This window comes from Panthera tigris, chromosome B2 (assembly GCF_018350195.1).
Source record: "Panthera tigris isolate Pti1 chromosome B2, P.tigris_Pti1_mat1.1, whole genome shotgun sequence".
Classification (NCBI taxonomy): Eukaryota; Metazoa; Chordata; class Mammalia; order Carnivora; family Felidae; genus Panthera; species Panthera tigris.
In genome coordinates this window covers 69,857,924-69,879,355 of record NC_056664.1, presented here as the reverse complement: position 1 = coordinate 69,879,355, position 21,432 = coordinate 69,857,924, and the positions used below count along the sequence as shown (strand labels likewise).

Sequence of the window (21,432 nt, the reverse complement as noted above, 5' to 3'; positions counted from 1 at the left end):
GATTGGTATCACTTACCAGTTCTGTTAAGATCCTTTCTGCTATTCTAGAGGTTTCATGACAATGAAGACTGAATGTTTTTGAGCAAGGGACAAACCCTTGCAGATTTCATAAATAACTGTGCTGGTAGAATGGTCTACTTTTACTGCATAGAATAGTTAGAATGTATGTTGGGGATAGGATATTCAGTATCTTTTAGCTACAATCTATGCTGTGTCTGGTTTAATAAGGGAATGTTTCAACTTTCCAGAAAATAAATATACTGTTATTTGTAAATACATATCACCCAGAGGGAAGTCCTTATATAGAATTCAGTTGAAAATGTTTAAATACTGTCTCAGAGCATGGTTCCAGTCTCTGCTTTGCCTTTATACTTTTTTCCAGAATTATGTTGGCCACAGATGAGACTATATTTTGTTATCCTTACATATTTTATCTACCGCTATTTAATATTGTGGTCATTTTGTCCTTACTGTGATGGATCATCTCATGGAGGGTTTTGACAAATGTTCAAGTTTTATCAGATACTATCAGGTGGCCATCCTGGCTTTACTAGGTCATACCATTTAGGTCTTTCAATCTGATAGTTCCCAGTGTTTCTTTTCAGAATTTAGGACACAAATCTAGGGTATGCGTGATGGAATTTTGAACCTCTCCATGGATTTGACTTTATATTCTGTAAGAAGTTCTTACATAAGGACTTCAGTCAGGGCAGAGTGTTTAGCAGGTTGCTCTGCTAAAACATGACCTCTGTGTCTTTGTGTGTGTATGGGGGAGATGGGTCATTATTCCTTTAGGACAGTGTTTTTCATTAAAGGCTTTTTTAAAATTTTGTTAATGTTTATTTAGTTTTGAGAGAGAGAGAGAGAGTGCACATGAGAGGATGGGCAGAGAGAAAGGGGGACAGAAGATCCAAAGCACACTCTATGCTGACAGCAGAGAGCCTTGAACTCACGAACCATGAGATCATGACCTGAGCTGAAGTCGGATGCTTAACTGACTGAGCCACCCAGACGCCCAAAAGCCCTTTTGTTTTGATAGCAGTTATTCATAGTGGTTAGCAGTATCTTTACCATTATATTTTTAGTTATTTGACATGCCTGCCATTGGGTTATGTGAATGGATTTGATTTCTGGTAAAGAAATGAACCGTATAAGATAGAATGGACTTATTATTGTATGTTCAACTTGACTTTCTAATTTTAAAAATAAAGCAAGCCACCACAACTAGCATAACAATAAGAAAAAAACAGCAAACCAGGATTTGGTTAGAAAATGTCCAAATGATCTGTTCTTGTCATGGAACACCTAGAATATAGATACTAATCATAAGATTTTCTTTCATGGACAGGGTAAAAGAATTGCCGGATTGCAGGTGGTACCATTTTATTTAAAGGAAATCAAAGTATGATATTTGAAGATTTATTTTACAAACTTAAAGGCTATAATATCTCTAAGATTAAAATGTGTCAGAGTTTAAGAAACTAATAATTTAGCCCACAAAGTGTACAGAGAATGACTATAAACACCTGCAATTTATAAGGGTATTATATATTATCTTTCATTGAAAATGACATCTTTGTATGCTTAAAAGAAATTGTAAAAGGTCCCCATAGTCTTCTGTTTGGCAAAAGTCTCCAGAACATAATGTAAACAATAATGATATTCTACTTATAATGAGATTCTAAACCCTCATATATATGTTATATATAATATATATTTTATATAAAATATATTTTATATATTATATATTTTATAGAAAATATATATGAATATATATGTGAATATATATGTGAAATATATATGTGTGTGTGTGTGTGTGTGTATATATATATATATATAAAGTATATATACACATACACACTGTTTGATATCTGAGAATTTTTTTCTCATTTTGCTATTTAGTTTCCTTGGGAAAAAACATATTTTCTACTATTCACCTCTCATGAAATTGTAAAGAATTGTCTATATTATGGAAAAATGTTGCATGCTCCTATAGCATTCAGCCCATATATTTGCATGAATCCTTTCTCTCCTCAGGAATATTAATAAATATACAGATCTTTCTAATGAAACCACTGTAAATCTGTTTTACAACTTTAGTAAATTTTATATTTTAAATTGTTAGTCTTAAGCTAAGAACACTACATATATGTATGATAACAGTGTACATTTTAAATTTGACACATCTTGGATTTTTTTGATATGCCATATTATTTACCCTTCCAACCCCCCCAAACAAAAACAAAATAATTGACAACAACCCATAAAAATTAAACTGTTAAAGCAATTATGGGAAATAATATTATCCTTTTTTCTTTATAGAAAAATTAGAAATATTATTGTAATTTGTGATGCAGGGAGTCTTCTACTTTATAAAGCCTATATTTTTATGAATAGTGTATGGGTAATTCTAATTCTTTCATTGCAAATATATGCTTCAGAACTCAATAGCCATGCTGACTTAATGTCAAAATGTGTTGGTAAAACAATGTCATCATATCATAAAAGATAAAAAAAATTAAATTCTCAATCATCTAGCTCAAGACTTCCAGATGTTTTGTTGTGGAATCTGTAGTGTCATGGTAAAAATATGAAGATCATGGCTATGCTTTTAGCTAGAGGTAGGGGGGATAGCAGTCCTCAGCTGGGGAGACAATTTGAAAAACACGGGTCCAAAATGTGCAAGCTTTCAGTTAAAAGGAAAATGCTGCAATTGGGGCACCTGGGTATCTCAGTTGGTTAAGCATCCAACTCGATTTTGGCTCAGGTCATGATCTTCTGGTTCACAAGTTCGAACTCCATATTGAGCCCCATGTAGAGCTCCACACTACCAGTGTGGAGCCTGCTTGGATATTCTATCTCCCTTTCTCTCTGTGCCTCCCTGTCTCTATTTCTCTCTCTCTCTCAATAAATAAATAAACATTACAAAAGTAAAATAAAAGGAAAATGCTGCAAGGGTAAAGTAGTACTAGCAAAAGTTGCAATGTCTGGAAATTATTGCTGAGGTATATAGAATTCATTAGAAAGTTTTAAAATTTTCAGTAGCTGGGGCGCCTGGGTGGCGCAGTCGGTTAAGCGTCCGACTTCAGCCAGGTCACGATCTCGCGGTCCGTGAGCTCGAGCCCCGCGTCAGGCTCTGGGCTGATGGCTCGGAGCCTGGAGCCTGTTTCCGATTCTGTGTCTCCCTCTCTCTCTGCCCCTCCCCCGTTCATGCTCTGTCTCTCTCTGTCTCAAAAATAAATTTAAAAAAAACGTTGAAAAAAAAAATTTAAAATTTTCAGTAGCTTATCATATGAGGGAATTGTGATAGAGGAAGGAGATAAGTTTAAAAGAAAAGAATTTTAGGTTCAGACAGAGTTAATTCATCATAAGCCAGTATCACATTTACACAGTAATATTTGTGGAATATTTATAGAACCCTGAGTTCTGTTAGAGCTTCAGACTCCTCCCTGCACCCCTCCTCAAAAAAAAAAAAATTCAACAAGTGATTTAGTATCAGCGATCGTTTCCTTTACTTGAAATTGTTTCTCAGATTACTTGGCATGTTGGCTGTTGCTTGGCATAGCACAAGTTAGATAAATTTGGATTTCAGCTCAGATGTCAAGGTGGAAAAAATGCCCTATAGGGCATCAATGGCTTTTTAGAGGACAGGACAAGGACAGGGGATAGTGGTGCAGAGGAGCATCAGGATGAGAGAATGTAGACAGAAAAGTAACCTCAGCAAAGCACTTAGGATCAGACCAGAATAGGATTTGTATCTTGGATTCAAGAAATGTGCTTTGGGCTCTTCCCTCCTTGCTTCCTAATTGGTAAAACAAAATGGGGATAATAATTGTAGCAGCCTTATAGGGTTCTGTTGGGAAGAGAGAAGACACAACAGTGTGAGATATCCCCTCTCTTACTGCTGTTACCCAAATGGAAGGCAGAGAGACCGAAACAGGACCTGAGGGCTTTGGAGATAAGTTTTACTCACTGTGCAATTTTGTTTGGGTCTCACACCCAAAGGAGAAAATTGGGGAATTCTTTTTTCTAATATCAAATGCAGTGAGAAAGGATGCACAAGAATATGGAACTGATCTGGCAAAGTTGATGGTGGACAGTCCTCCAACTCGAAGATAATCAGGAAAAGACAAGACAAGATCAAGAGTCTGTTCAAAGGAGCAAGAAAAAACTAAGTGCTTTGGTGGAACTGAAGTGCTGCCACTAAGATACTTGTACATTCCTATTTTGGAGGACTAATGAGCAAAGCTTTAGATAGGAGTTCAGGATGTGATAAACTCAATAAACTGTGTGTAGGACATCAGACTCCTGCAAACCTTAGATGCAGGCTTCTGGGTGGCCTCTGTAGTAGTGTTTCCAGGTGTCTTTGGTACATAACCCAATGCCTGCTTCCTATGACTGCCCTTCAATAAAATCTCCACCTTAATAATTCATCATGGGTATGGTATATGTTTCTCTCAGAAAACATTTTATGTTACTTATATACTCTCATAATCCTACCCTGAGATCAAAGAAATATTTGCTAAGTCGCAGATAAGAAGTGTTATGGCACATTGCAATGCCACATTCTTCAGGGATTTGGTGTTAAGAGATGCCACAGTTCTTAATTTGTTCAGTTTAAGAAGTTGTCTTACTTAGAAAGTGATTTAAATCAATCCTCATTTTTTCTCTGTTCCACTGAAAAGTCCCCAAAGACACAAAAGGTAAACCTGCTGTATGAAAAAATTGACTGTTCAGTGTAATTCTATTTCAATAAAAACTGTATAATGTTGAGCTAAAAAACATATTCAAGCTCACTTCCCCTGGGAAATGAGCTTGATAGTAAGAGCAAAGGATTACAGGAAATGTTTAGACTACTTTTGCAGCCAGTGGAGTCTACTGGAAGCTAGACACTGGTTTTCTGTCCTCTACATTGCTGTTAAGTCTGTGTTGTGAGAAATCATCACTTAGGAACAGTAGGAAGTTAGAGAATTGTCTAGCATTCATTTTTCAGTATGGCTACATTGCTCTCTTCTTTCTCATACACAAAAATTCTCTTGTAAAATGACAACAATTGAGGTCCATTGCAGATTTATATATATTTAATGCTATTCACCAAAACATTGTAAATAATGGCTTTACTGTGGGAATAAAACATTTTAAAATTTCATATGGTTAGTGTTATGTTTGGAAAACCACTAAGGATCTGTAACCCGTTTGCTACATTTTCTTTGGGAAATGGTCTACTTCAATGACATTTTCAGTGTGGGGGCTCTATGAAGGTGCTTGGGTAAATGCTCACAAGTGCCAGAGTTCTCTTCTTTTGATTTTAGTATATGTGCTTAAGCAAGCACAAATTTCCTTGTTTTGAAAAATATCACATATGATGTAGATACAATGATTTTGTTTCTTGATACATAGTTCTTGAAGATATACAACAAAAATCACAATATGGTCAGTTAAATCATACTTGTGATAAGACAATTGAAAACTATATTACTATTTAGGAAAATTATTCTGCTTAAGAAGAGACCTGCAAAAAGCTGCCATGGGTGGGTAGGGGGAAGGGACTCACAGAGCCATTCTCTTTAGATAGTTGTCCTGAGAGAAATAAATTCTTAGGATCATCTGGGAAGTTGTGGCAGAAATGAGTCTACCACATACTTGTTCTGTTCAAAAACATAAAACTTGGATTCACTGAATATTTGCTTAAAAAATAGTCACTCTTCATAAAGTTAAATGCTTATAAAGGTATTTCCTTGTGAGCAAGGATTTTGTCTTGTGCTTTCTGGTAACCTCCCTTACATACTTATGTCTATACTTGTTATGTATGTATTATGTCCTTAGTGATTTAAGACCGTATGACACTTTTCACCATTACTCTTCTTAGCTCAGAGAGGTAAAAGTAGTGATTCTTTTCTTTCAAGGATATTTTTCCTTTAAATGTATCAACTTATTTATACTATTATGTATGTCATAACATTGATTCTTCTCATTGAAACATTGCTTATATTGCAAAAATTAAATGAGTCCCCTTAAAGAATCCTAGAAATAAGTATTGACTTACAAATGACTGTGCAGAACAAACCTCTAGATCAATGAAAGAAATCAAAATGTAAAACTCACAGATATCACACTGATTAGAATATACATTATATGAAAAATGAACTCCAGAGGCTCCTTTGGTAGCACATACAAGGAGGTGCCTTGACAAAAGGAATGACCCAGTAGTTTCCAAAGGGATTTCAAATAAATGAAAACTCTGAGATATAATTATTTTACTCAGAAAGAAAGGAGAATAACTTCCCTTTCTGCTCCCTAGTGTCATCATAGGTAATAATAAGAAGAGAGAAATGAATACATTAATATAAGCTTGTACATAAATACCCTGTTTCTTCATTCTCCATTCTCTTCCTCTCACTTCTTTTCTCTCGTAATTAAGGTTGTGTTCTGGGATTAGGGAAGGTATTGACCCTTTAAAAATAAGGTGGAAGTTTCAGAGCTTCATTATTCTTTATGTACTAGAAATTTCTTAGAAATTCTTATGAATCATTTCCATAGTCTAACTATATGGATGTATCTCTAGATTGTTTGCTGTTTAGCCGTCAGGTGCCTTAGTAATCCTACAATGACTTACATGGATTGTGATATGACTGAGAAACACATTTTAGTGTAGTAATTTGTGGTTGTTCATTATAGAAGTTAACCTTTCCTTACTGATACATGTGCCTACTATGTGTGAGTCACTGATCTAGGACCTAGGGATAGAGCAGAGAAAAAATATGCCCCTCCTTTTATAAAACTTGCAGTCCGAAATAGAGTGGAAGGTAAAGAACAAATATAAAACAGGCGCCAGATACAGATAAGTGCTAGAAATAATAAAAAAGCAGAGATAGAGGGGCACCTGGGTGGCTTAGTCCATTGTGCATCCGACTTCAGGTCAGGTGATGATCTCGCAGTTCATGAATTCAAGCCCTGTGTTGGGCTCTGTGCTGACAGCTCAGAGCCTGGAGCCTGCTTCGGATTCTGTGTCTCCCTCTCTCTCTGCCCCACCCCCACTCACGCTCTGTCTCTCTCTGTCTCTCTCTCTCTGTCTCTCTCAAAATAAACATTAAAAAGCACAGTTAGAGAGTGATGTTGAGAAGCAATTTTATATTTGTGCAGAGAACTGAAGAAAGTAAAGAACCATGAATATATGTGGAAGGCAAGGGGGAGGATTCCAGCGAGAATATTAATGACAGATATGCTGGTTTGAGAGTGAGCCTAATGTGTTTGAGAAGCAGAAAAGATGTCATGTTACTGAGGGATCTTGCCCAAGAGGGAGAATAACTAGAGATAAAGCCAAAGAAGTGGTGATAGGGCCAGGTCCATTAGGGCCTTGTAGCCCATTAGAAGGACTTTAGATTTTACTCTGCTTGAAACTGGAAACGATTGGAAGGTCTTCAGGGGACCAATGGCATGATTTCCCTTAGGCTTTAGGGAAATCACTCTGGTTGCTTTGTGGAAAATAGAATAAAAGGAAACAACAGTGGAATTGAAAAGTTCCACTAGGAGACACAATGCCTTATGCTGGATTTACTCTCCACCATCTTCTACCTTATTCTACGCCTGTATGGCCTCTGTGGATCACATCAAAAGGTTCTATTGACATATGGCCAGCCAATGGGGAGCATGCACAAAGAACTGAGGTAGAAAGGTAAGTTCAGGATATTTCTTCCTCATTCTTACTTCTCAAGAGTGACTGCCTTTAACTGGCTGAATTCCTAAATCAAGATCAAATTCCTATCAAACATCCCTCTCAGTCCTAGAACAGCCCCCTTCAATGAACTCTTCAGATTAAGGAGTGGGATTGAGTCCTTGTTTCCCATCTTGGGGGTAGTACATTTTCCCCTCGTATTTCCTTACGTTCTTCCATCCTCTTGGTTAATGGTTTAGACTAGGCTTGTAGTGATGGACTTATTGAGAAGTAATATTCAAGACATGTTTTGAAAGTATAGTTGGCAAAATATCTGATGGATTGGATGTAGTATGTGTGAAAAAGAGGAATGAAAAATTAGAAAATAGGACAAAAGTTCGTCTCTCAGACTGTCATTCTCATTACTGCAAAAGAAGGGAATTATGGCAGTTTTTAGCATTTAGTGAGGATTTAGTTAGCATTGTTGGGGAGGAAGACCTTCCTCTGCACTATGGTCCTTCTAGCTAGCTCCACTTAGAATCAAATTGACATGAGACAGATTAACAGGAGAAAATCAAATTTAGTAGCATACATATGGGGAATTCACACAGATATAAAATTCCAAAGGAAATGAGGCAACAGGAAACTTATATGAGCTAAGGACAGGGGTACGATCTGAGGACATAAAGGGGAGGAGGCCATTAGCAGGAAGGTGAAAAGAGAGGTTTTAAAAAAACAAAGCTTGCCCTGTTATGCAAATAAGTTTCTTAGGTAAAGAGGAGTCTCTGTTAATAGCTCTATTCCTGGTACTGGCTCTCCTTACAAATGTAAATTTAGGCAGCGGAAGATCAGGAAGAGGGTTTTTCCTGCATCTGTTGGGTTTTGATTACTTTTAACTCAATATAGTGTTCATGCCAAAGTAGCCCATCCTGGGGCAGCCTGCCTTTGGTCCCTACATTGTTTTCTTGAAAGCAAACCCAGACAGATTTCACTGATTCCTTTATTTTTTCATAGCATGTAATTAACTCTTAACTGGCCAATCATAACTATTCTGGTCTAGTATTTTATTTAATGAGAACGTCAGAATATTAACACAATAACATTTTAAAATAAATGATTGTTATATACATCTTATATTTGTATGCATTTTATTATATATTATACCTATTATATGTATACATGCACATTTTACTTTTACTTTTTTATAAGGTAAAACTCAGTTTATTCATCTGTTTATGACACAGTACATAGGAGGCAAAGTGTTTCACATCATAGATTTCGCTTCCAGCTTGTTGGCATGTTCATTTCTTTGGCTAAAAGGAAAGACTAGGTATGAGAGGCAGGCAGTGCTCCATCAACTGAAAGAAGGATGGAGCGGGGGAAATGTCAATGTCATCCTCACAGTCCCACAAAGGGACTGTTAGTCACAAGCTATTTTGTAGAACTGTTTTCTGGAAATGAAGGAGCACCACCCTGGACCCTCACACCTTCGTGGGCCTTAGTCATCCCCACCACACAGGTACAGCAGCTGCTTTCTGGTAGTCACTCTTTGTGTCTTGTTGGATGCAGCAGTACAGGGACTAGCCATGCTTTCTCTTGAATTCAGACCTAATTTTCAACATGTCCACATCACTGTGAGAGACCGTGATTCTAATAATCAGGACTTTCTTGTGAGTCCCCTTGCCCTTTATGGAGTCATACAGCCAGTCAGCAAAATACAGGGGCTTATTCTGAATGTACTGGACCAGGTTCTGGAAAGCATTTCCCAGGTATCCTTGGACATCCTTCTTGATGCTCTCCAGCATGTCATAAGGGCTGCCGCTCTTGTACCTGTCAAATCCTTTCTGGAAGTGACGTTCCTGTTGGTCATGATGCTGATGCACTTGGGCACATGAGTTCCTTTCCTCTTCACTCCAGCATCATAGAGATCTGAACATCTTGGCCAAACAGTTCATAATCAATGACAGAGCCATCCTCTGCTTTTCTACCTTTTGTGAGGACAACCATCCAATTTTGGAAGTTGCCAGATGTGTCAGAAATTATGTGGTCTCTAGATGAGTCTTGTACATTTCCTTGTAGACTTTTAATTTCCTGAAGCTCCTGGTTGGTCCTCAAGCAGATGATCTCAATGAGGGAGCCTTCATCAGTCCCCAGCCCCTTCATGGAGGCATTCAGCTAAGAAACATCATACTGAGCAGGTGTTTTAAATAGACCCAAAAAATCACAGTCTCCAGGTGGCTGAACAAGGCTGACTTCAGTGCTGATGCAAGTTCCTTTTTGGTCCTTCTCTTGTGGGCAAAGGCAATATCCTCCCTCCATTCACCACCGAGGTTTGTCAAAATCTTGACAATGGTGGCCTCACCCACACTTTTGGTCTTGATGGCCATTTCAATGTTCAGAGCTCAGCATCAAAATTGGTGTATGCTTTGACCGACTCGTATGCACTTGGGGCATGGAGTGATCACCCTCCAGACTGAGCTCACAGAGAATTTTGTGAACGGTAGACATCGTGAAAGAAGTTGGGTTGGGCATATAGAGCTGTCAGTGTCCCCAGTTGTGGAGCCACATGCACATTTTTCTTTTATATGCATATTATATGCATAAAATAACATAGCACAAAAATGTGTATTTAGTATATTTTATATCATATACATATAGAATATTTATATACTATTTACATATACAAATGTACACACACACATATAGAAATGCAGAACAAATAGAAGGTCACACAAAAAATACGCTATTCAGCAATGAGAAAAAATGTAGTATTTCTATATGCAACAACATGAATGTGCCTCCACATTATCGATGCTGGGTATACAGAATACATGTTGCATGATCCCATTTAAATAAAATTCAAAGTCGACAAAACTAATCTGACTTCTGTCACCACCCACTGATGAATGTTGTTCCTTTGTATGATTAAAATACAACTTATTTGGGGGCACCTGGGTGGCTCAGTCGGTTAAGCATCTGACTTCCGCTCAGGTCATGATCTCACGGTTTGTGGGTTCAAGCCCCACATCAGGTTCTGTGCTGACAGCTCTCTCAGAACCTGGAGCCTCTTGCGGATTCTGTGTCTCCTTCTCTCTCTGCCCCTACCCGCTCACGCTCTGTCTCAAAAATAAATAAATGTAAAAAATTAAAAAAAATACAACTTATTTGTCCATACTATTATTGATAAATGTTTGGGTTTTTCCAATTTGGGTTATTACAGAAAAAGCTTGTATGAATGTGCTTTTGCATTTCTTATGGTGATGATGTAAGCCAATTAACTTTCCTCAATGATTGAGCCAATTTACCCATCTATCAACAGTGCCTGAGAGTTCCAGGTGTTCCAATTCCTTGCCAATACCTTTGGAGGTCTTTCTCATTGTAGACAGCCTGGAGGATGTGTATGATATTTCACTGTGATTTTAATTTGCATTTCACTGATGACCAATGACTGAGAATGTATAATATGTATACTGCCTATATTAACAATTTGGTTAAACTGTTTGTGAAGTGTCAGTTGAAGGCTTTGCCTTGCACATCTGTGGCTTAGAGGAGAGTAAAGGACCCTCAGAACATTTGTATGGAAAACTTTGGGATTTCTTCTCAATGAATCCTTCTTCTGCATTTCTCTATCCCCCCAAGTCCACCTACTTCAGCTTCCCCAAATCAGATTTCTTTTTCTTCTACCCAGTGATACCACCATTCTACATGGACTATATTTTCCTGGGCCATATTTGGAAAGTCCTCTCTCAGGGAGAAATCCTGAGTTAATATGAGCTAATATTATGTGCTTTCCACATTATAAAATCCTTTTTTTTTTTTTAAGTTTATTTATTTTTGAGACAGAGAGAGACAGCATGAATGGGGGAGGGGCAGAGAGAGAGGGAGACACAGAATCGGAAGCAGGCTCCAGGCTCTGAGGCATCAGCCCAGAGCCCCACGCGGGGCTCAAACTCACGGACCGCGAGATCGTGACGTGAGCCGAAGTCAGACGCCTAACCGACTGAGCCACCCAGGCGCCCCCATTATAAAATTCTTAAACCCGTGTTGGTTTCCCTCCAGTACCTTAAATAATTATATATTTGTGTACAGATGTAATGGTAGTTTATGGTAGAAGGATGAGCCTGATATCAGCTACTCCATGGTGGCTGTAACCGGTGTCCTCAAGAAATTTTTATTATTCTATTTATTCTGATTTTATTTTTTTTAAGTTGGATGTTCTTTGGTTATTTTCTCAGGTTATCCTAGAGATTATAACATTCATCCTTAATTTTTACCATTGAATATGAATTAGTATTTTTCCATTTTATGATAATGCTTGAGCCTTTGAACTTTAACTGCTTTTATGCCCCTCTCATCTTTATGTTATTATTGCCCTGCATTTTAATTCTACATATATATTTGATTATGTGCAGTTTATCCTTGGTCTGTAAAAAGTAAATGATCTTTTATTACTTATCCACATATTTACACTTTCTAGTATGCTTTCCTTTTTTCCTGCAAGTCTACTTTTTGATTTAAGATTATTTTCTTTTTACTGAAAAAAATTCATTTTGATGTTTCTTTAATTTTTTTCATATTTTGATTGCCTTATTTTTTAGAGGATAGTTTCACGAGGTGTAGCCTTTTAGGTTGTCAGTGATCTTTCAGCATGTTGAAGGTGTCATTCTGTTGTCTACTGGCTTCCATTTCTTCTGTTACCATCAGCCTTGTTTTTGATCTGGTTTGTTGTTATCTGGTGACTTATAAAACTTTATCTTTTAAAAACTTTTAAGTTTTTGCTATAATGTGTCTGAGTAGGATTTTCTTTTTATTTGTCCTGCTTAGGGTTCCTAACTCTTCTTGAACCGCTGGCCTAACTTCAAGGAAGTTTAGCAACATATCAGACAACTTCTGTCCATTTTGAAGAAATCTGATCCCCTGTCTCTTCAAAGCTTCTACTCTGAAACACTTTCTCCCTCACTTCTAAAACTCCAACTACATGTATGACCTTTTCCTAAAGATCTTTTCACCATTTTCCGTATATCCTTTATTTTCTTTTATATATTTTCTATTGTTTTACTTTCTATGTATCAGTCAGAATATTTTCTACCCTCAAGTTCACCAATTCTTTTCTTCAGCTGTGTCTTATCAGCTGTGATAAATAGACGCATTGGTTTTTAAAATCCTGTCCATTTATTTTTAAGTTTTTATTTTTAAGTTTCTAGACTTTCTAATTTATTGTGCTTTATGTATTCCAGTGGTGTGGTGAATTATTTCAGCTTATTATGTCATTTGCTTTAACATATTAACCACAGTTATCTCAAAGTCTGTGTCTATAACTTCAGTAGCTACAATATTTGAATTTATTTCTGTTTCCATTGTCTGGCTTTTCCCTTTGTCCTGTTCTTTGGCAGTGCCAGTAACTTTTTTAGATTGAATGTTGGACGTTGTGCATTGAAAATGTCCTGGTTGCCTCAGAACCTTCTGAGTGACTTCAAGGAACTTTGGTGATCTCCCTTAATCAGATTTTTCACTTCTAACTTTGCAAATAGAAATGTCAGAAAGCCTTTTTGTACATTAATGCCTTTCCACTATATGTTGTTTTACATGTACATATTAATACATTATAATTCTAAATTAACTATTTCTGAGCTGGGCAACACAAGTGTTTTTTTTTCCTTTTATTAAAAACTGCTTCTATTAAATGTAATTTATCATTCTCTTTATGAAGCTTAATTGTAGCCCAAATCAAAGCCCTAAACAAACAAAAATTGAAACTTAGGAAGCAGGGACTAATACTTCACTTATAATTCATAGGCTTCACAAACTTAACAGTTTATACTTCAGACCTCTTTTTCCCATTCCTTTTCTTTATAAGATTCTTTTAATGACCCAGGGCCATCATATACAGATACAAAGAAAATTAATGGTGTCTTTTTACCTTTTATGTTCTTCAAAATCTTATAACATTATGAGTTTGGGCTCTATTGTATGTCTACTGTATTCAGTGAATCAGAAAATTAGACTTTCTCTTTTTGGCTAATGCCAGTCTTATGCTTGTCAGAAGAGAACATATTTTTTAAAAGCCAGATTTCCCACAAAAAATGGGTAGATTGTCTTCAATTGACAAATACAACCTGTTAACATGTATGCTAAAGGAAATTGTGTAAGAAGCTGTTATGTTGGGGATGATGGGTTGTCAGCCTGCTTGGAATATTTTTTTTTAAAAGGATATTTGATAAGTTTTCAAATTAATATAAACACTGTATGTCTAACCCTCAAATAGTGTTTGCCAAAAATGCTTTTCAGGAGGACTTGATATCAAAAAGTACATCTAAAGAATAGGAGACCAGAAGGATGTGTGCAAGGTAAGCAGGCCATCTCAGATGTACAGATTCAGGATGTAATTATTTCCATTCAGAACATTGCAGGGAATCCTGTTCTGTTTTAATTCTCCCCATCTTGACTGGTGCAGATCTAGTGCCAAAATCCTAATAAAGAATTTGCAGCAAAATAGTCCTTCAGAACTGATTTTCTCCCTGCTGCATTGAATTTCAATTATCTATCCACCACTCTAGAAGTGTGATTTTCCAACTAACATTTCACTGAGAATGCCAGGGGACTCCAGGGGAGAGAGAAGGATGGAGAGCCATCTTGATCCTTTATCACTTAAAAAAATACACAGACAAAGAAAGATGAAAGCAGTTCAACACCTATAATCCCTTAAGAAGAAGACTGAGGACCTGGCTGTCAACTTAAATACCACCTGAGAGCACACAAAATAAATGAAAGGATGTAGGTCCTTCTGTGAAAGTCAGTGTCCCTGGAATTCAAAAGATACATCAGACATGCTGTCCTTGAAGCATGACACAAAAAATGGCATTGAGAAAGGCCAGCTCACAAGACAGCAGAGATAAGTTTTGAGACCCTGGGGCATCAAAGCAAATTCAAAATATCTGAATTTCCAGAATTATTGACTGTGAAGTTTTTAAGGCTCCTTCTGTCTGCAGTGCCCTTTTCTGCTCTTTCTTTGAGAAAAAAAGTAAATAGTACAAGCCCTACAGGATCTCTCTTAGCACATTGCTGAGCACATTAAGATCATGAAATGTGAAGTTAGACAGGCCTAGGTTCAAATCCCAGCTCTGCTACTTGCTAGCTCAATGAACTGGGTCAATATGTTCAACCATCATGAATCTCAATATCTTTATTGGTAAGTTCCTACCTTACAGGCATATTTAATCTATTGACAATGGAACTAAATCTTGTGGGTAAATTTATAGACATTTTAAACAGATATTTGAAATATCAACTTTGTGCTTTGGAGGTTGAGATTATAAAATATAGGCTGGCCACAACTGAGCAATCTTTCAGACTGTGCCTTGGTTAGTAACCTTCATTTCATTCCATTCCCATGGGTATAGGGTGGAAGGCAGCGGATTTGAAGTGGTCTGTATAACAAGATACTAGTGTGAACACTGTAAAAGCAGAACTATCCTATGCATTCTTTGATACATAATTATCACAAAGAGTCATTGGCACCTGCTACATTTAGGGCAATGGGTTGGGTGCTGGGAATTCAACCCTCCTCAGGGTCAGCCAAGAGCCAGACATCTAATTAGCACTGAATTACAACCATACCTCATCCCCACACATATACACAAGAATTGCTATTACTAAATCATATTTAGTCATGATAGTATCTGCTTTTATCGACAGTGTTATAAGAAAGATCCAGAAGAAATTTGTTGAAGTGCGAAAATGCTGTTTACTAAATGGGAAAATCTTCTCCTTAAAAAGCCCCCAGCATAAAATTCTGCATGACTCTAGTTTAAAGAATAGTTGTAATTCTCTTAAGTAATTGAGTTGTTTCTATCCAGTGGATATTGCGACTCTTAAGTGACAATGATTCCTTGTTTGCATTTGGTTTCTGGAAAATAAAACACTAAACAATGGCCCAATCATGGTAAAAATGAAAGTCACAATATACTATTCATGTTAACGTCTTATAATTTAGGTATTTTTGAAAATCTTCCAAAACATTTTCTGAAACAAAAGGTATAAATATTACCTAATAAACTGATCCTGAACCATTTTCAAAAAATTGCCTGGGAGAGAGGATGGCTGCACTATAACTGAGCTAAATGAAGTGGTATCTGCAGATGAGAGTCAAACCGAAGAAAGCATTTTGTGTCCTATCACATTCTTCTGCTTTTTCTTATACCTCAGTTCTGCACCAACATTGCTTTGCAGAGAAAGGTAGAAGAAAGAGGGAAAATGTGCTGTTGGCCACAGAGTAATTATGGAAAACTTGTCCACATTAGGCTTTCAGATGGCAACTCTGGAAATGCATGCCATTTCTTGAGTACATGCTAGGGAAGAATCAGTGGGTAAGACAACAGAGAGCCTAATCACGTGCCGCAAGGCACAGGTTCAAATTCCCTTCCAGCTGTAGCACTGTGCCCTAGCCTGAATTGTGTTTGTACATGATAAAGTCAAATTATTTAGCAAAAAACAATCAGAGGAATAAGCTCTAACAGCACTTTCAAATTGTGTTGTTGTTGGAAAACAGCTACATGCCAAAGAATGAAACTGGACCACTTTCTTACACCATACACAAAAATAACTCAAAATGGATGAACAACCTAAATGTGAGACCTGAAACCATAAAAATCCTCGAGGAGAACACAGGCAGTAACCTCTTTGGCATCAGCTGTAGCAACATCTTTCTAGACGTGTCTCCTGGGACAGGGAAACAAAAGCAAAAATAAACTATTGGGACTACGTCAAAATAAAAAGCTTCTGCACAGCAAAGGAAGTATTCATCAAAACTAAAAGGCAGCTGACAGAATGGGAGAAGATACTTGCAAATATCATTTGCAAAAGACATATCCGATAAAGAGTTAGTATCCAAAATGTATCAAGAATTTATACAACTCAGGCACCTGAGTGGCTCAGTCAGTTAAGCGTCCAACTCTTGATTTTGGCTCAGGTTATGATTTCAGGGTTCTTGAGATTGAGCCTCCTTGGGATTCTTTATCTCTCCCTCTGCCCCTCCTCCACTATCTCTATCTCACAAAATGAATAAGTAAACATTTAAAAAAAGGAACTCCTATAACTCAACACCAAAAAACAAAAAAAGCCAAAACAAAACAAATAATCCAGTTAAAAGATAGAAGACATGAACAGATATTTCTCCATAGACATCCAGATGGCCAACAGAAACATGAAAAGATGTTCAACATCACTTATCATCAGGGAAATGCAAATCAAAAGCATAATATCACTTCACACCTGTCAGAATGTCTAAAATCAAAAACACAAGAAACAACAACTATGGTGGGAGTGTGAAGAAAAAGAAATCCTCTGCACTGTTGGTGGGAATGCAAACTGGTGCAGCCACTCTGGAAAACAATGTGGAGGTTCCTGAAAAAAATTCAAAATAGAACTTCCTTATGACCTAGTAATCACACTACTGGGTATTTACCCAAAGAGTATGAAAACATTAATTCAAAAGGATATATACCATCCTATGTTTATTGCAACATTACTTACAATAACCAAATTATGGAAGCAGCCCAAGTGTGCATTAAAGAAATGCATGTTTAAGAAGTGTGTATTTAAGAAATAAAACAAATATAGGAAAACAAAGAAACAAACCAAAATAGATTATTAACTATAGAGAACAAGCTGAAAGTTACCAGATGGTGGGGGGATGGATGGGATGGTGGGGGGTTGGGGACCAAATAGGTGAAGGGGATTAAGAGCATACTTATCTTGATGAGCACTGAGTAATGTATGGAATTGTTGAATCACTGTATTGTACACCTAAAACTAATATAACACTGTATTTAACTACATTGGAATTAAAATTGTAAAAGAAACGATGTTTCTGAGATATATAGTTTATAGCTTATTACCTGAGCTGTTAGAGGGTAATTTTTAAATTAAAAAAATTATGATCAAATATTTAAAATATTTTTGGCTGATCAAAGGATTTTTAAAAATGTATTTGTTTTGATGCATAATGTCTCTTAATAGACTTTGTAAATACTGAGGCGGCAATGTAATAGAGTAAGTCATTTTCCCAAATTATTTGCCCACAGAATACTTTTTCCTAAGAGCAAGACACCTCACAAGAGTCCAGGGTTCTATGGAATACAGTTTTGAGAATAATGGTTTCTGGTAAGAATAGGAAGGTACTTTGAAGTTTCAGTGAACTACAGAAAATGCATCATTTCTAATAAGAAATTTAAAATGCAATAACTTAAAAAAAATTAAAAGTATTACACGATAAGGTTTGACTAAATATTTTATGACAAACCCTACTTCATCCTAAATGTAAAAGTTATTCTCAAAGAATTTTTTGTATCCCTAGCAAAATAATTGGTACCACTTTAATATGACCAACTCCTAGAAATATATGCAGACCTGTACACACACACGTACACGCACTCTCTCTCTCTCACACACACACACACACACACAAAGTGTGTCAGCATTTACACATATACGGAATACTTTAAAAAGATATACAAGAAAACCTGATAAGACTCAGACTGAAGGGATAATAATTAATCATAATTAAATAGCTTAAATAAAGTAATTCCATTTGTAATAAAATTTAAATCAAGGGACAGTGTTACAATTAAATAACTTAAAGTTATTCCATTTATAATAAAATTTAAATTCATACAAAAGTCAAAAGGATTATGCAAATGATGGGTAGTTTTGAAAATACAAAATATATGGCACAAAAAATAGACACTCAGATCAATGGAATGGAAAGGAGAACCCAGAAATGGACCCACAAACGTATGGCCAGCTAATCGTTGACAAAGTAGGAGAGAGTATCCAATGGAATAAAGACAGTCTCTTCAGCAAATGGTGCTGAGAAAACTGGATAGTGACATGCAGAAGAATGAACCTGGACCGCTTTCTTACACCATACACAAAAATAAACTAAAAATGGATGAAAGACCTCAATGTAAGACAGGAAGCCATCAAAATCCTCGAGGAGAAAGCAGGCAAAACCATCTTTGATCTTGGCCGCAGCAACTTCTTACTCAACACGTCTCTGGAGGGAAGGGAAACAAAAGCAAAAATGAACTACTGGGACCTCGTCAAAATAAAAAGCTTTTGCACAGCAAAGGAAACAGTCAACAAAACTAAAAGGCAACCAACAGAATGGGAGAAGATATTTGCAAAAGACATATCAGATAAAGGGTCAGTATCCAAAATCTATATGATATCCTGCAAAGTCAACACCCAAAAAACAAATAATCCGGTGAAGAAATGGGTAAAAGACATGAATAGACACTACTCCAAAGAAGACATCCAGATGGCCAACTGACACATGAAAAAATGTTCAACATCACTCATCATCAGGGAAATACAAATCAAAACCACAATGAGATACCACCTCATACCTGTCAGAATAGCTAACATTAACAACTCAGGCAACAACAGATGTTGGCAAGAACGTGGAGAGAGAGGATCTCTTTTGCCCTGCTGGTGGGAATGCAAACTAGTGCAGCCACTCTGGAAAAAATAGTATGGAGGTTCCTCAAAAAATTGAAAATAGAACTACCCTCCGACCCAACAATTGCACTACTAGGTATTTATCCAAGGGATACAGGTATGCTGTTTTGAAGGGGCACATGCACCCCCATGTTTATAGCAGCACTATCAACAATAGCCAAAGTATGAAAAGAGCCCAAATGTCCATTAATGGATGAATGGATAAAGAAGATGTGGTGTGTATACACACACACACACACACACACACACACACACACACACACAATGGAGTATTACTCAGCAATCAAAAAGAATGAAATCTTGCCATTTGCAACTACGTGGATGGAACTAGAGGGTATTATGCTAAGCAAAATTAGTCAGAGAAAGACAAATGTCATATGACTTCACTCATATGAGGACTTTAAGATAGAAAACAGAGGAACATAAGGGAAGGGAAGCAAAAAGAATATAAAAACAGGGAGGGGACAAAATATAAGAGACTCTTAAATATGGAGGGTTACTAGAAGGGTTGTGGGAAGGGACAGTGGTCTAAATACGTAAGGGACATTAAGGAATCTACTCCTGATATCATTGTTGCATGATATGCTAACTTGGATGTAAATTAAAAAAATAAAAAAAACAAAGAAAATCCCAAAGAAAGAAAATACAAAATATATGCAAAACTTTTTTTAATGTTTAATTTAATTTTCCCTATACTCAAGAGCCCACATGACAGTTATTTTTAAATAATGAACATTACAAAATCCTGGGGAAAGACTTCTGATTCTAGATGTCAAATTAAATTCATCCATTTACCTCCTTTTCCTCCCAAAGCTACCGTAAAATAATCATAAATTAATAAAAAAAAAGTTACACATGCCAACAGCAATGAAGAAAATAGAAAGGGAATAGCAGCAGAAGCAGAGTCTAATAAATGTCTGGTAGATATTTTGTGATAAGCAGAATTATGGCCCACAGTAATGTGCATACCTTAATCCCCAGGACCTAAGGATATCCTTACATGGCAAAAGGTAGTTTGCTGATATTGAAGTTATAGATCTGGAGATGGCACGACTACTGTGGACTATCCAGGTGGTCCCAATTAAATCACATAAGTTCTTAAAAGCAAAGGACCATCATGGCTTTAGATACATACAGAGGATGAAGGGGTGAAGAGACAGAGGAACAAGATAGAGAGAGAGATGTAACATTGTTGGCTTTGAAGCTGTAGGAAGGGGGTCATGAGCCAACACATGTAAACAATCTCTAAAAGCTGGAAAAAAACAAGGAAATAAATTCTCTTCCAGAAAAGAAGGAGCCCTCCTAACACCTTGATTTTAGTCTTCTGAGACATGTGTTGGACTTCTGATACCCAGGACTGTAAGATAATAAATCTGTATAATTTTAAGCTATAGTGTTTGGGTAATTTGTTACAACAGCAATAAAAAATGAATATACAACTCCTGGAGGGATACTGATTGATGTAGCAGGACAAAGTTATAACCAGCATTTGCCAACATGGGACAATGGTGAAAGAGGAAAAAAAAAGGAGAAAAGATTAAGTTTTGGAGATCAATAACATGTCCCATATCCAATTACATGAAGTTCCAAAAAAGAGGATAGACGAAACAAAAGACAGAAATTATCAAGGGAATCATGTAAGAGGAGTTCCCAAGATTGAAAGAGGCTGCAACTCTTCAGATTAAAAGTGTCCACCAACTGCCTAACACAATGAATGAGTGAATGGGAGACCTACCACCAGACACATTACTGGGAAGTGTCTGAAAATTTCAGAAGTAAGAAATGATGCTAAATTGGTGCAGCCACTCTGGAAAGCAGTGTGGAGGTTCCTCAGAAAATTAAAAATAGACCTACCCTATGACCCAGCAATAGCACTGCTAGGAATTTACCCAAGGGATACAGGAGTACTGATGCATAGGGGCACTTGTACCCCAATGTTTATAGCAGCACTCTCAACAATAGCCAAATTATGGAAAGAGCCTAAATGTCCATCAACTGATGAATGGATAAAGAAATTGTGGTTTATATACACAATGGAGTACTACATGTCAATGAGAAAGAACGAAATATGGCCCTTTGTAGCAACGTGGATGGAACCGGAGAGTGTGATGCTAAGTGAAATAAGCCATACAGAGAAAGACAGATACCATATGGTTTCACTCTTATGTGGATCCTGAGAAACTTAACAGAAACCCTTGGGGGAGGGGAAGGAAAAAAAAAAAAAAGAGATTAGAGTGGGAGAGAGCCAAAGCATAAGAGAC

At 36.8% G+C, this 21,432-nt stretch overlaps 1 long non-coding RNA gene and 1 pseudogene across 1 annotated transcript in view; one reads left to right on the top strand and one right to left on the bottom strand.

Moving 5' to 3' along the window:
* LOC122238674 overlaps positions 1 to 21,432 on the top strand; it is a 271,665-nt gene that overhangs the window by 1,293 nt on the left and 248,940 nt on the right. The window lies entirely within an intron of this gene.
* On the bottom strand, positions 9,153 to 10,165 carry LOC102958482 (annotated as a pseudogene).